This window comes from Macrobrachium nipponense, chromosome 17 (genome assembly GCF_015104395.2).
Source record: "Macrobrachium nipponense isolate FS-2020 chromosome 17, ASM1510439v2, whole genome shotgun sequence".
Classification (NCBI taxonomy): Eukaryota; Metazoa; Arthropoda; class Malacostraca; order Decapoda; family Palaemonidae; genus Macrobrachium; species Macrobrachium nipponense.
The window spans coordinates 23,038,049-23,050,548 of record NC_087210.1 but is presented as its reverse complement, the minus strand read 5'-3'; positions in this window follow the sequence as shown (position 1 = coordinate 23,050,548).

Below are 12,500 nucleotides of genomic sequence, written 5' to 3'. Positions count from 1 at the left end.
TTTCATTGTAATTTCAATGTTAGTCGTGGCCTTTTTCATTTAGACTCTTGTATTTGTAACATGTTTAAGAATGACCTCAAAGATATAATTACTGACTTAAATAAAAATCAGTTGCCTTAGAGTTATCTTTGTTGCAATGTATATCTGACATGTATGGTGAATATGGTTTTGTTTACCAAGTTCTGAATAGCTGTCACCTATAATCCTTTAATTGTCTTGTTCTTGTTTTTGTGATGATTGTCTTAAACCTTTAATTGCACCCATTGTTTATGCTTGTTTGGGAAGGTTTCTCATCTTCCAGGTGTGTCGGATTCTAGGTACTAATCTCTTTATAATCCCTATCTGTCAGTTATACGAATCTTCTTGTATTGTCTTTTGCCGCATTTATGTCAGTTTCTGCTCAGTAAAGGACGTTTAACGTCGAAAGGTCTCGCAGATCCTGCTTCGTTTATTTTTCCTTCGTGGCTTATATCTTTATATATATATAATATATATATATATATATATATATTTAGATATATATATATATATATATATGCATAATAATACACAAAATCAAATTCATCGAAGTTAATGAAGTATATACTCATTTTTTCGATCTATCATTATCGTGACATAAAATTTCCACATTTCCAGGGAGGAAAATGTACATGGTTGTATTTATATCTCCCACATGCTAGTTTCGTCAATAAATTTTGTTTTATACATCAGAAAATGTGTTGCTGTCAAGAATGGGAGAGAGAAAGTCTTATCACAATAGAGATATTGTTACCCACAAATCCTTGACCTTCTTCGAGAAAACTATGTATCCTCACTATACACACACACACACACATACACACACACACACACATATATATAATATATATTTAACATATATATATATATATATATAAAATATATATATATAAATATATATAATATATATTGCACGTATAAAGGAAAATACAAAGATATAATATATGTGTGTTTTCCTTTATACGAATTTGCATCAGAGACAAACAAGACAATAAATATGAACCCTAAAAATAGAAAACTTGAAGTAATAAAAAAAAACACTTGAAATTGTTTAAATTGATACGCTATTAACATCTCGTCAGCTGATTGTCAGAATCTTAGACAAGATCTCAATCTTTAAATTCCTGAATATTAAGAACTTTTTAGTTTTCTGTAAAAGAAAAATATCCAGATGACTATTTGTCTGTCAGTCCTCATTTTTCTGTGCACCTTCAGACCCTTAAAAACTACTGAGGCTAGAGGGCTGCAAATTGGTATGTCGATCAACCACCCTCCAATCATCGAACACACTAAATTGGAGCCATCTAGCAGCCCCAGTAGTGTTTATTTTGCTTAAGGTTACATTTATCCATCGTGGGTCTCTCATCACCATAGGTGACAATAACACAGGCTGCAAATGAGCCGTGGTTGATAGATTCACGGCCTTTGGTTGAGAGTTTCATACTGCATTGTACTTTGTACAAAACACTCGATTGCGCCGAAGAAACTACGGAGCATTTTTTACTTGTTTCTTTAGTAGATTCACATAAACCGTGAATCTAATGTCTAGGCAAGTCCCTTACGACGCTCCTGATTGGCTGTTTGATAAGTCAATCACAGGGCTGGAGACTCTCGGCCTCTCTCTAGAGTTCACATAGGAAGGATGTATGTTCCACCTTTCCTGAGGGATACGTCTTTCAGGAGAGGTGGAACATGCATCCTACCTATGTGAACTCTCTCGAGAGACTGAGAATTTCCAGCCCTGTGATTGGCTTATCAACAGCGAATGAGGAGCGTCGTTAGGGACTGGCCTAGACGTCAAATGCACGGTTGATGTGAATCTAGTATAGTAGTTCTTACCCTCCCTCGGTCAGACTTGGGAAAACTTCGGGATCACAGTATGCGCTTTTCCACTCTGGAAAACATTAGCAATGGTACATTTATTCACCAATTCGTCTTACGATTACATTTCTCACAACTGATATTTTTTGCTCTCGGGATCTCGCACCGTTATTCTTTTATTCTCTCTCAGCCTTCCGACTTCAATTAGTTAAGGATATTGTGCACACGCTTAAACAAGACACATGTACTACATTCCCTTCAACACAAACATAATATATTTATACGTGTGTGTATAATACAAGGAAAAGCGCACCAATCTCCAAATAGAAAAAGTCTTATGTATCTCCAGGCTCCGCGTAAAAAAGAAAGAAAGATCTGTCATCCCACTGTAATACAAAGAAGGTTCCCCTTCTCTCCTTTCATCTGATGAGAAAACCGAGAAGCTTCTTTCTACGGAAATATACGAATATACAGAGTTTTGGCTCCTGAATAGTCATAGTCTCTCCCCTTCAGATGCTGCAGCTGGGAATACTTTTGGAAAAGTGAGTAACTCGTTCTGCTGGATTTGCGGAATCTCTCTCTCTCTCTCTCTCTCTCTCTCTCTCTCTCTCTCTCATCTATGGCCACAGGATGGTTCTAAAGCTATCATCTTCAATATCTGAAGAGAGTGAATAAATCATCGGTAGATGTTCGCTATGTTTAGCGATCATCTAGTGTTATAAACCTATTTCTGTACCATAATGTAGCAGTACTTGCTGCACATAGCAAAGCTATAAAGAAGGGCTGGGGATCCTGCGGCCTTCTTGGCCATCAAATGCCGCCTTCTGAAACTTTCAGATATAAATATTAATTATTGCAAAACCTTGAATACCATCCAGTTACAATAATATATACCAAAATCTCTTGCAAAATAAGTACAAGCTAATACTAAATTCGTGCAATATGTAAAACAACATTTTAACTTTATAAATCGCTGCTAGATAAAGAAACACAAATATACGTAAAAATAAGAAAAATTATCCCAACTTTCGAGCAACCGCCACGAGGCATCTTCAGCTTCGAAATATGCTAATGATGGAGACGTCGAGGTATTCAGTGTAAATTTGCCCTATCATTCGAAAGTATGCAGGTTGTCACAAGCACAAGTATTGATAAAAACAAGTATTGATAAAAAGTTATCAGATACAAATTTTTGACAGAGATGTTGCATTTGTATGTTGATATATATATATATATATATATATATATATATATATATATAGATATATATATATATATATATATATATATATATATATATACATAATATTACTAATAAATTACTTATGCACAAAGTGTAGTAAACACGCTTGAACTAATTATCTTCATATGTTTCTATAAGTGAAACAGAATGTGATTATACATCTTTCGTTCATCTTTCGTTCACTTTGAAGTTAACATTCCGAAAGAACATACCGACCGGGAGGAAAGCGTTTCCTTAAAGGTCCAGAACGAAACTACTTTTGTTCACAGAGATTTCGAAAATCGCTGTATAAGCAAACCAGTGAAAGTGGGGTGTGGGAAAAATCTCCTGAAGAGAAAGAGGCAGCTTCGGATTGAACGCTTCCGGGAGGAAACCTAAGTGTGACTGACGTCACCAAGGAAATAATCCACTGCCCGAAAAAGTGAGCAACTCACAGGAATGTTTACCAGTACTTTTGTGTGAGCATATCTTATCGACTATAGTATTCAAATAAAGTATTTCTATTTTAATTGTAACGAAGGCTGAAAGAGAAGGATGGCGAAAGAGAGAAGGAAGCTTATATCTTCAATGTTTTTCTTTCAATGCTGAAATTTATTTGTGAAGACAGATTATGTTATTGTTGCAAAGAAATAGAGTGCACGGAAGTCTGTGTTTGTTGTAAGGTTTGTACGAGGACTAAATGATATCTCCTGGTTACCTCAAATATCGAATTGACTTCACCTTGGGAATAACTAACATCCAAATTGAATTATACGTAGTAAGTGAATTTTGACAGTATTAAATTCGAAACTTTGACTTTTGGTCTTGATACTGCGGTTTTAGGGGCTTACCCATCCGGCTATGGGAAAAGTTCTAAGTTCAGGTCAAATATTTAAGAGTCGAAATCAACACATTTTCCGTATAACTAAATTCTCAGTTTGTGGCATGTTGCTACAAATTTAGTAATTAGCTGTCATGGAGTAAAGAATCAATTTCGATTGTAAGGAAGGATTATTTACGACAGTCAACATGCATGCGTCATTTTACACTCATTTGTATGCGTTAGAATCCAAATCCCTTGCCTAACCTATCTGAGTAAGATTCTCCAAATTCAGCAAGGCATGGATTCAGACTACCAGAAAAGCCTCTCACTCTCATTCTTTTCGACTTTTATTTTTCCTACGGTCACTCTCAGTCTTTTTTTATGGAATGATAATACCAGTGCATTCGTACTTTTACGCCAATCGCACGAGTCTCCTCAATACCACTTGCACATGGCTCAGCCCTACAACGTTCAGCTCCCTCAGACTCGGGTCCCTGTGGCCTTTCCATCCTGCTCTACATAATTTCCTTTCAACTTGTATTCCTCGCAGCTGAATGATCTAACTCCCTCTGCATTTTCTTCTGCACCGCGACCAGGAACATTCAAATTCCTAAAATGCATGAACTTTTTACATTAAAAAAAAACAACTTGAAAACAGATACATGGCTTGGGTCTGCAATCTCCATTTCCGGATATTTGGCAACTTTCACACTACAAAGGCTATGAGAATGATATTATTTTTTGGCTTCCTGCAGGAGTGAGAATGCTACTGGTCTTATGCAAGGAAGTACAGCTGCCATTCAGATGACATATCCTCCCCCCAGTGGATCCACATGGCTTGGTGCACTTAACAACTTACTATGAGATTCAGGGTCTCTGTAACACGGTTTTTTGGACTTTGCTCCTTGTCAAAGCATCGGATGTAGCTGAAAGTTGACATATGTATATTTTACAACCACACACAAATTTTGTCAGCATTATCAATAACCTAAACCCGATAGTTTTAATTTTTATAGAGTAAAAATGATCTAGCCGACGCCATGGCCAATGATTACGAGCCAAGAGTCGAAAAACATTCATTACGTAAGCAAGGTAAACAAACACCTTTTGACTAAATGTTGCCCCGCCCATCCACCAAACAGAAATTCCATCGGCTCTGAAACCCAAAGACTTTATGAATGGCAGAACGATACATAGATGTGGGTGGGGTATCAGTGCTAGCGTAGTAATACTACTGTAGCAGTAGTGCCACAACAGTATAGCAGTAATATACATGAATTAAACGTTTAGACCAACTGCTGGGATCCTTGAGGATCATTTAGCACTTCTTACAACTACTCGAGAAATTAGTTTTTATAGCCAGAAGTTAAATTTTCTAATCCAACAATGCCTTCAGTGTTATCCTGAATTATAAAGAGGCGAAAGTGGGTAGAGCCTCATGAAGTCATCATTCTGACGATAATTATTGGTGAAGGTTTAAAGCCAATATACGGTACCGGCTATTTTTTTTTTTTCAGTAAATAGGTAGATAGCCAATAAATAAAAATTGCTTGACATTGGATATAGCAGTTATCAAATCAAGCTTGTCTACTATGTTTGTTTTTGGTAATTACCAACTATTCCCTACATCTTGTCAATCTGATTGTGGCCTATAAAGTAGACTGTAATTTCTTTGGAAACTTATTTTGGGAGTTAGACTAATAATCGAAGCGTTTTGTATTTATTAACATATTTTGTTGGTTTGTTCATTATGACAATTATCAGTGGAGAGGTTCCAGAGTTCATAAAGGTGTACTGCTTTGCTTGTATTTAAATTTGAATGTCATTGTTGCCAGAGGTTTAGCCTTCGTTACGTATAACCAATCATCCATCGAGAAAGAGGGAAGAAATGATGTCATAAGTTACGTAACGAGTGCGTTCGAAACCTTTTCTCTGAGTAAGTTGGCCCGTCCTTCAAAAAAAAGCGGTCACTTTGTTTTACATTATTTAAAGATACCAAATTTATTCAACCTACGTAGTGCAGAATACACTCAAAATTAATGTGTTGATATAATATGTGTTCTGAATAAGAAGCTTATATTTATGAAATGCATAGATAAAAAGGTTTATTGCGAAAAAAAACCGTGTTACAGAGGCCATGAATCTCATAGTAGCTCCGAACCATGATACTGCCTAGAAATAACAGGACACACTGCTTATTGCCAAGAAAAGGGCATTTCCGCCTACAAGGTGCTTCTCTTCTTTAGTATATGGTTCATTTGCATTCGGAGGCTCCACAGACGCACACGCATACACACACACACATACACACACATATATTATATATATATATATATATGTGTGTGTGTGTGTGTGTGTGTGTGTGTGTGTGTGTGTGTGTGTGTGTGTGTGTACCTCATCGGTTATTAATTTCCCCCAAACCGGAGTTAATCCTACTAAGAATAAATATTGTCCGTCTATAAAAATTTTCGTATGCTCTCGTACTGACATAAGAGGTGCATTAGGAACCTGGTACACACTCCATTGTAGGAGACCGGGGCTTAGTAAATAAGGCAGAGAGAGGGATGATGCTAGCAAGACGGTGTCCTATGCGCCCTTGCTTGTGGAATCTATTAAGTTATGACAATTTGGTGACCTCTTTAATGAACATGTGGCTCATATCTGAATTTTCTAAGATTTAAAGAGTCGAGTCGAAATGCCAAGGGCAAAAGGAAAATACTGTGTTACTTATGCTGTAAAGAATGTGTTTATGTTCGCTTCGATATGATTTGTCTTGGAGGCCATTTAGTCAATTGCATTTTGTATTCTTATGGCACCTTTTTCTCCTACACAAAGATTTCTAGGAACTTCGTTTTTTATGGGACTTCATTTCTTATGCTCGTCTTTTAATATTGTGATGAATTTAAGGTTTTATTTGTTGTATGACTACTCTTCTGGGTACAATTAAAAATCTGAAGGTGGAATCATGTTCATCTGATTATTATATAATTGGTAGTTTTATCCTGGTACCATTCACTCTTCCTTTATTTTCATTGTCCTTTCATGGATATTACTATAGCCACAATCAAGTTCAGTTGTTTTAACTGTCATTTAACTCTTCCTATTATGATGTAAAATTTCTCACTTTTCTAGAGTATTTTACTACAATTTGCGCTTACAACGATCTGAGGACTTTCAATGTAACTAAATAACTTCAGTTCTCCTTAATGAGAATAAAACTCTAGTTTTGTACGGAATGCGCAAGATACCTCCTTTCGTTCTTGTATACTCTTGGTAGTAGGAAAGGTAGGCAATTCGCAAAAAGCTTGGCCTTCTGCTGTATTGAGTAAAGGTAACTAATGCTTTCAAATTTATGGTGTTATTTGGTGTGTGTGTAAGTGTGACGGAGCTGGGGCTCAAAGTATACACCATGAAAGAAGTAATATGGAAAGGTATGCTCATCCTTTAACTGTTTATTTCGATGCCGACTTGTCGTGACGAACTCCAACTCGCATTTTTGTTTTTAAGGCTATAAAATATAATTTGCGAACATTAATAACTCAAAATCATCTATGGTTACATGCAATGGCAACCGCTCCTTATGAAGCAAACCCATTCAAAGCTAAACACCACATTCAAAGACATACATATTATAAGCTTCCTTTCTAATGCCCATGGGATAAGTTAGATTAGAGAAGGCAAGATTCGAAATGCATCCCTGTGATTGGCTTTCTCACTATTATAGACACCTTTACAATGATTATATCACTCAGAGAAATATCACATCAGTTGGCAAATGTAAAAATATATATGTCGACCGCATGAGTAATAAACCAATATATATATATATATATATATATATATATATATATATATATATATATATATATAATATATATATATATATATATATACATATATACATATATATATAATATATATATATATATACTATATATATATATGATATATATATATATATATATATATATATATAATATGAAGGCCCCCACAAATTGTTAACATTAATCCAGATGAAAGTCAGCTGAATAACTAATCAGGATGATTCACCATATACCACTTTAACCACTCTGTATTAAAACATGAAAGGAAAAATGAAAAGCACTCATGCCATGCACATCAAAGGTTTACCCCGTTCTGCGATATTTTAATTTCTCAGTGACACGATATTTTGGGTCTGGAATATTCGAATAATGGTCATTTTGGCGCTTTTTCACGGACATTATAAGAGGAGATAAATTTCGTTGTTATCCATTATAATATGGAAACTATGTCGACTGTTGATGTTCCAAGTTGTTGCAAACATTCCTGGTCACTTCTTAGGAATGTTAGAAGCGTGTAACGAATGCGATATGCACGATCGCCTGTTTGACAATAGCTGCAATTGACTTAATTGACTTAGGAATTTCCGATGGCAAAGCAACCCTTAATCAGGCTGGAAGTACCATAATCCCTTCCAATGACATCTCTTCTCTTTTGGTAAATGACTTTCATAACTTAACTGGGTCACCCAAGATTAAGACAAGACGAAAGTTAGCTTTTTAGTTGTGCCTTCTGACCTTACAGTAAGGATTGGGCTATATGCCAGTTAAGGTCTGGTGTGCAGGGGAAGCTTTAACGAATTCAAGTATTTCAGTTTTATGATTTGGGGTGCATCAAAAAACTTTAGCACCGAGTCATATATGTATTATCATATGAAAGGGTAATCCAACTGGCACAGACGCTCAGTAAGCACATAAATAGATATGCACTATTATTTTCCGAACACTTCTCTCAACTGATCAAAGCAAACCGCTTTCCCTTTTTTGCTCTGAACGCAATCGTCGGTAATGCCGTGCGAATACATTTTAATCTTTTTATTTTTGTGCTATTTTATTTTCCCAGTATTTGTTGGTATAAGATGAACAACCTTGCTAATCAGATCAGCTCCGAGCGAAAAGAACCTAAGTGATTCTTTTTTTTATAAATATAAATTTATGCAGTTTGGAAAGAGTTAAATGCTGCATACTGAAGAAAACAGTTTATGCGATTTCTTAATTAAAAATAACATGAGCAAATTGAAAATCCTGATCGAATTATCTCCCTGCTTTTTGTAAGATTTTTATTTTGCATTACTTATTTTCTCTGTCCCTTTGAAGACAAGAGGAAAAATTATGTATTCTTTCCAAGAAGCATTCCAAAACGATACGTCGGACATTCTCTGACGAATTACCTCGTAAAATAAAATTAAATCTGCGACAGTTTTCAAACTGAATTTTCACATGAAAGCTTTTACAATATTAAATGAAGAAAAACTGAGCATTTGATGAAAGTGAAAAAAAGGAAGGCTTTTACAAAATCAAATGAAGAAATACAAAGCATTTGATGAAAGTGAAAAAACAAGGAACAATTAAAAGTATGCCTTACAACCACTTTCCATTTGAAGGTTTACAAGGCATGATCCAACCTCCAGCTTACTAGTGGAACGTGCTAAAATCTACAGTCAAATAGTATGTTGTTTCAGCAACGAAAATCAAAATAAATACACCATAATGTATTTATTAGAAGTAATTGTTCTGTACTGTTTAATAATAATTATCTTATACTAAAACTTCTGTATCTTTAAATCAAACCAAAACATTTTTCACACCTTGTTAGACTTTTCCATAGACCTCTCTTTCCCGTCCAACAAGAACAACAAGAACAACAACAAAGTAGTTTGTAGGCTTACTCCCCACGGTATTTGAAAATGATAGTTTCGGCACTATGTGAAAGATGGAGGGGGCGGGTGGGGGAGGGGGGTGGGGAGAGAGAAGAACAGAGTAGTCCTTCATCCTGTTTCACCCGAAGGAAAGAAGAGGCGACCGACTGCATCCCAACCCGAATGATTCACAAGAGCCAGTCTCCGAAGTGAGCTAATTTATGACGGCGATAAATTAATGAAATAGCAAAAGAAAATATTTCTCCTCTGCGCCTAAGCCAATGCTGTATCTTTCCGTGAATTTATTTTTCATACATTGATTATAGCCGAGATTTATCTCCATCTTCGTCGGCTCAATGATTATGGCAATTTATTGGATTACTTTTGCCCTGAGCTTTCTCGTGCCATTTGTTTCTTATTTGAAACACCGTTGTAAACGTTTGGTTTCCAGAAATTATCTATAATACCGGGTAAAACATGATCATCATTATTTCGTTATTATCTTTTACACTGAGTAAAAGAAAATTATCATTATTTCGCAAAGCTGAACACAAATGCTATTCACCTTTGAAATGAGTCTACTATGAAAATATTACTTGAAATAGCGGACTGATCGAAGAAATAAGTCGATAAAATGTCTCATAAATTACTATTCATGAAAATAGAAATTTAGTTAGTGTGGGAAAAAGAAGTTTACACTTCATGGCAGTACCTCAGGATATCCTTGAATCCGTTTATCTTATATTAACTAGAATACAATATTGTTTTCCCAATTTTCGGCATCGTTTCTATACTGATTTGGAATGCAAGGTTTCCAAATCTCAAATGGGTATTTCAAAGGAACTATAGGAAATCGAGATCTGATCGGTGTGGCCATGTTTTAAGATAAAATGTTATAAAACGCAATGATTACGTTTATAGAATTACGTTTTTTCCGAAGTTTTAATGATTAATATATCATAGATAAAAGCGATTTTATTTAATGATCTCCATTGTAATTTCTCACTTGTATAAGGATGTATTTGTGAGAATATTGTTGATAGAAAATAATTTGTAAATCTTCTTTGCTCTCTCTATAACAAGGAAATTGATTTTCTAACGCTATCCAATAGATAAAGAGATCTTTTGTGCCTCATATTCTAAGAGTAGCATTTATGGACACAACACCTCAATGATACAGTTAAATATTTCACACAATAGTTATAGGTGAATTGTTCCGAAAGATTTGTATTGCATTTAGTGATCATCACGGTAATGGAAATCGGCCAATACTATCTTAAAATGCTCATTATTGGTGATACTACATTACAATCTTAACTTATGACAACTATTACGATGTCCACTCTTTCCAGATTTTTTCCAGGAAATATCAACCAAAAATCACGTACCCTAAACTTTTCTCAATCAAGCAGCCTGCTCGTAAATTGTCACTGGATGAAGAAATAGATATAATATGTATTAAGTAAGGCATACCAAAGCAACGTTCAGTTTTTAATTCATAACCTCATGCCAAACATAGAAATAAGTCAACAGAAGAAAAATATATATTCTTTTCAATGAAAAACAGCGATTACAAAATTCATATATAGAACTTAAGTCATACCTCCGTAAGCCCCATACTTTTTCATGATCAAACGAAAGACAGCTACAATATTACCCTCATGTTTGATTCCGATAGAACTAAATATTCTAAAGTTTTACGTTTCCTAAAATATTTTATATGGACTTCCCATTTAAGGAATGGAGAGACCGCTTGGACCAAGGTCACTCATCACATTGTTGTTATTTCTCTCTCTCTCTCTTTCTTTCTCTCTATTTCCCATGGAGAAGAGAGTCACGTCTAGTTTCATACATAGCCCTCTCTAAACCAAATGTGCTCTTGAACCACTTCCAAAATTTTTTTTCTAACTGCGAGTGTACCTCTTTCTGATTTTATGCTCCTTTTCACCGTCATTACCCAGTGGAACTGCAATATTATGCTTCTACGCAAATTTGACGCGTTTCTATACGATTTCTTACGGATATTAGAATTTTGTATTTTACCACCTCTATATAACATGCTTACTCTCCCTCATCATTTTCACATTTAAAAGCATCCGATAACTACTTTTTGCTCTTTATCGTGTCTAAAATGTTTTACCTGAATATGTGGAACTTGGACAAAATTAAAATCACTTGCATACTAAAGGTCATTAGCACATAATTACAAAAACGCTGAATCTCGAGGTTGGAATCGAGAGCAACAACAATATCCCTTTGAACACCTTAGTTCATAGTTTCTTCTCATTATTATACTGGGAGATTTCTTCTTAACAATGAAAACATGAAAGCGTAAGTTATGAAAAGACTAATTCTTGAAATCTTCAGTTCATGCGAGTCGGGCAGGTAAAATATAAAGTTCCTAAAGTCTAACTCTCTCTCTCTCTCTCTCTCTCCTCTCTCTCTCTCCGCTGTGAAATGGTAATATCAAAGCCAGGAGATCTGAGGAACTAAGAAGAGAGGAGAGGCCAAAAGAAAAAAAAAGATAAATAAGTAAAAAAAAAAAAAAAAGGACCACGGAATAGCACGAACGGAATCTTGGAAGAACGCAAGTTCTCGGAATTTGCTTTGAAGAAGTACACGACCGAAAAGTTAGATTTTTGGCTGCTTTAGTTTTCTGTGAACGTAGTCGGGCGAAATTACCAAAATTTTTTTAGAGATAATTGTAATTTTCTCATGTAAATAGAAGTAGATAACCAAAGAGAGAGAGAGAGAGAGAGAGAGAGAGAGAGAGAGAGAGAGAGCCCTTCTTTTCCTAAGGGCCCCATCTCAAGTGATCATATTTTCTTGAATGTTGAATTGCTTATGAGGCCGCCGAGTGAAATATTTCATAAAACTTACAGCCTCTGACTCACCAGCAAAAACCTAATATGCAGAAACGTCAAGATCCTTACATA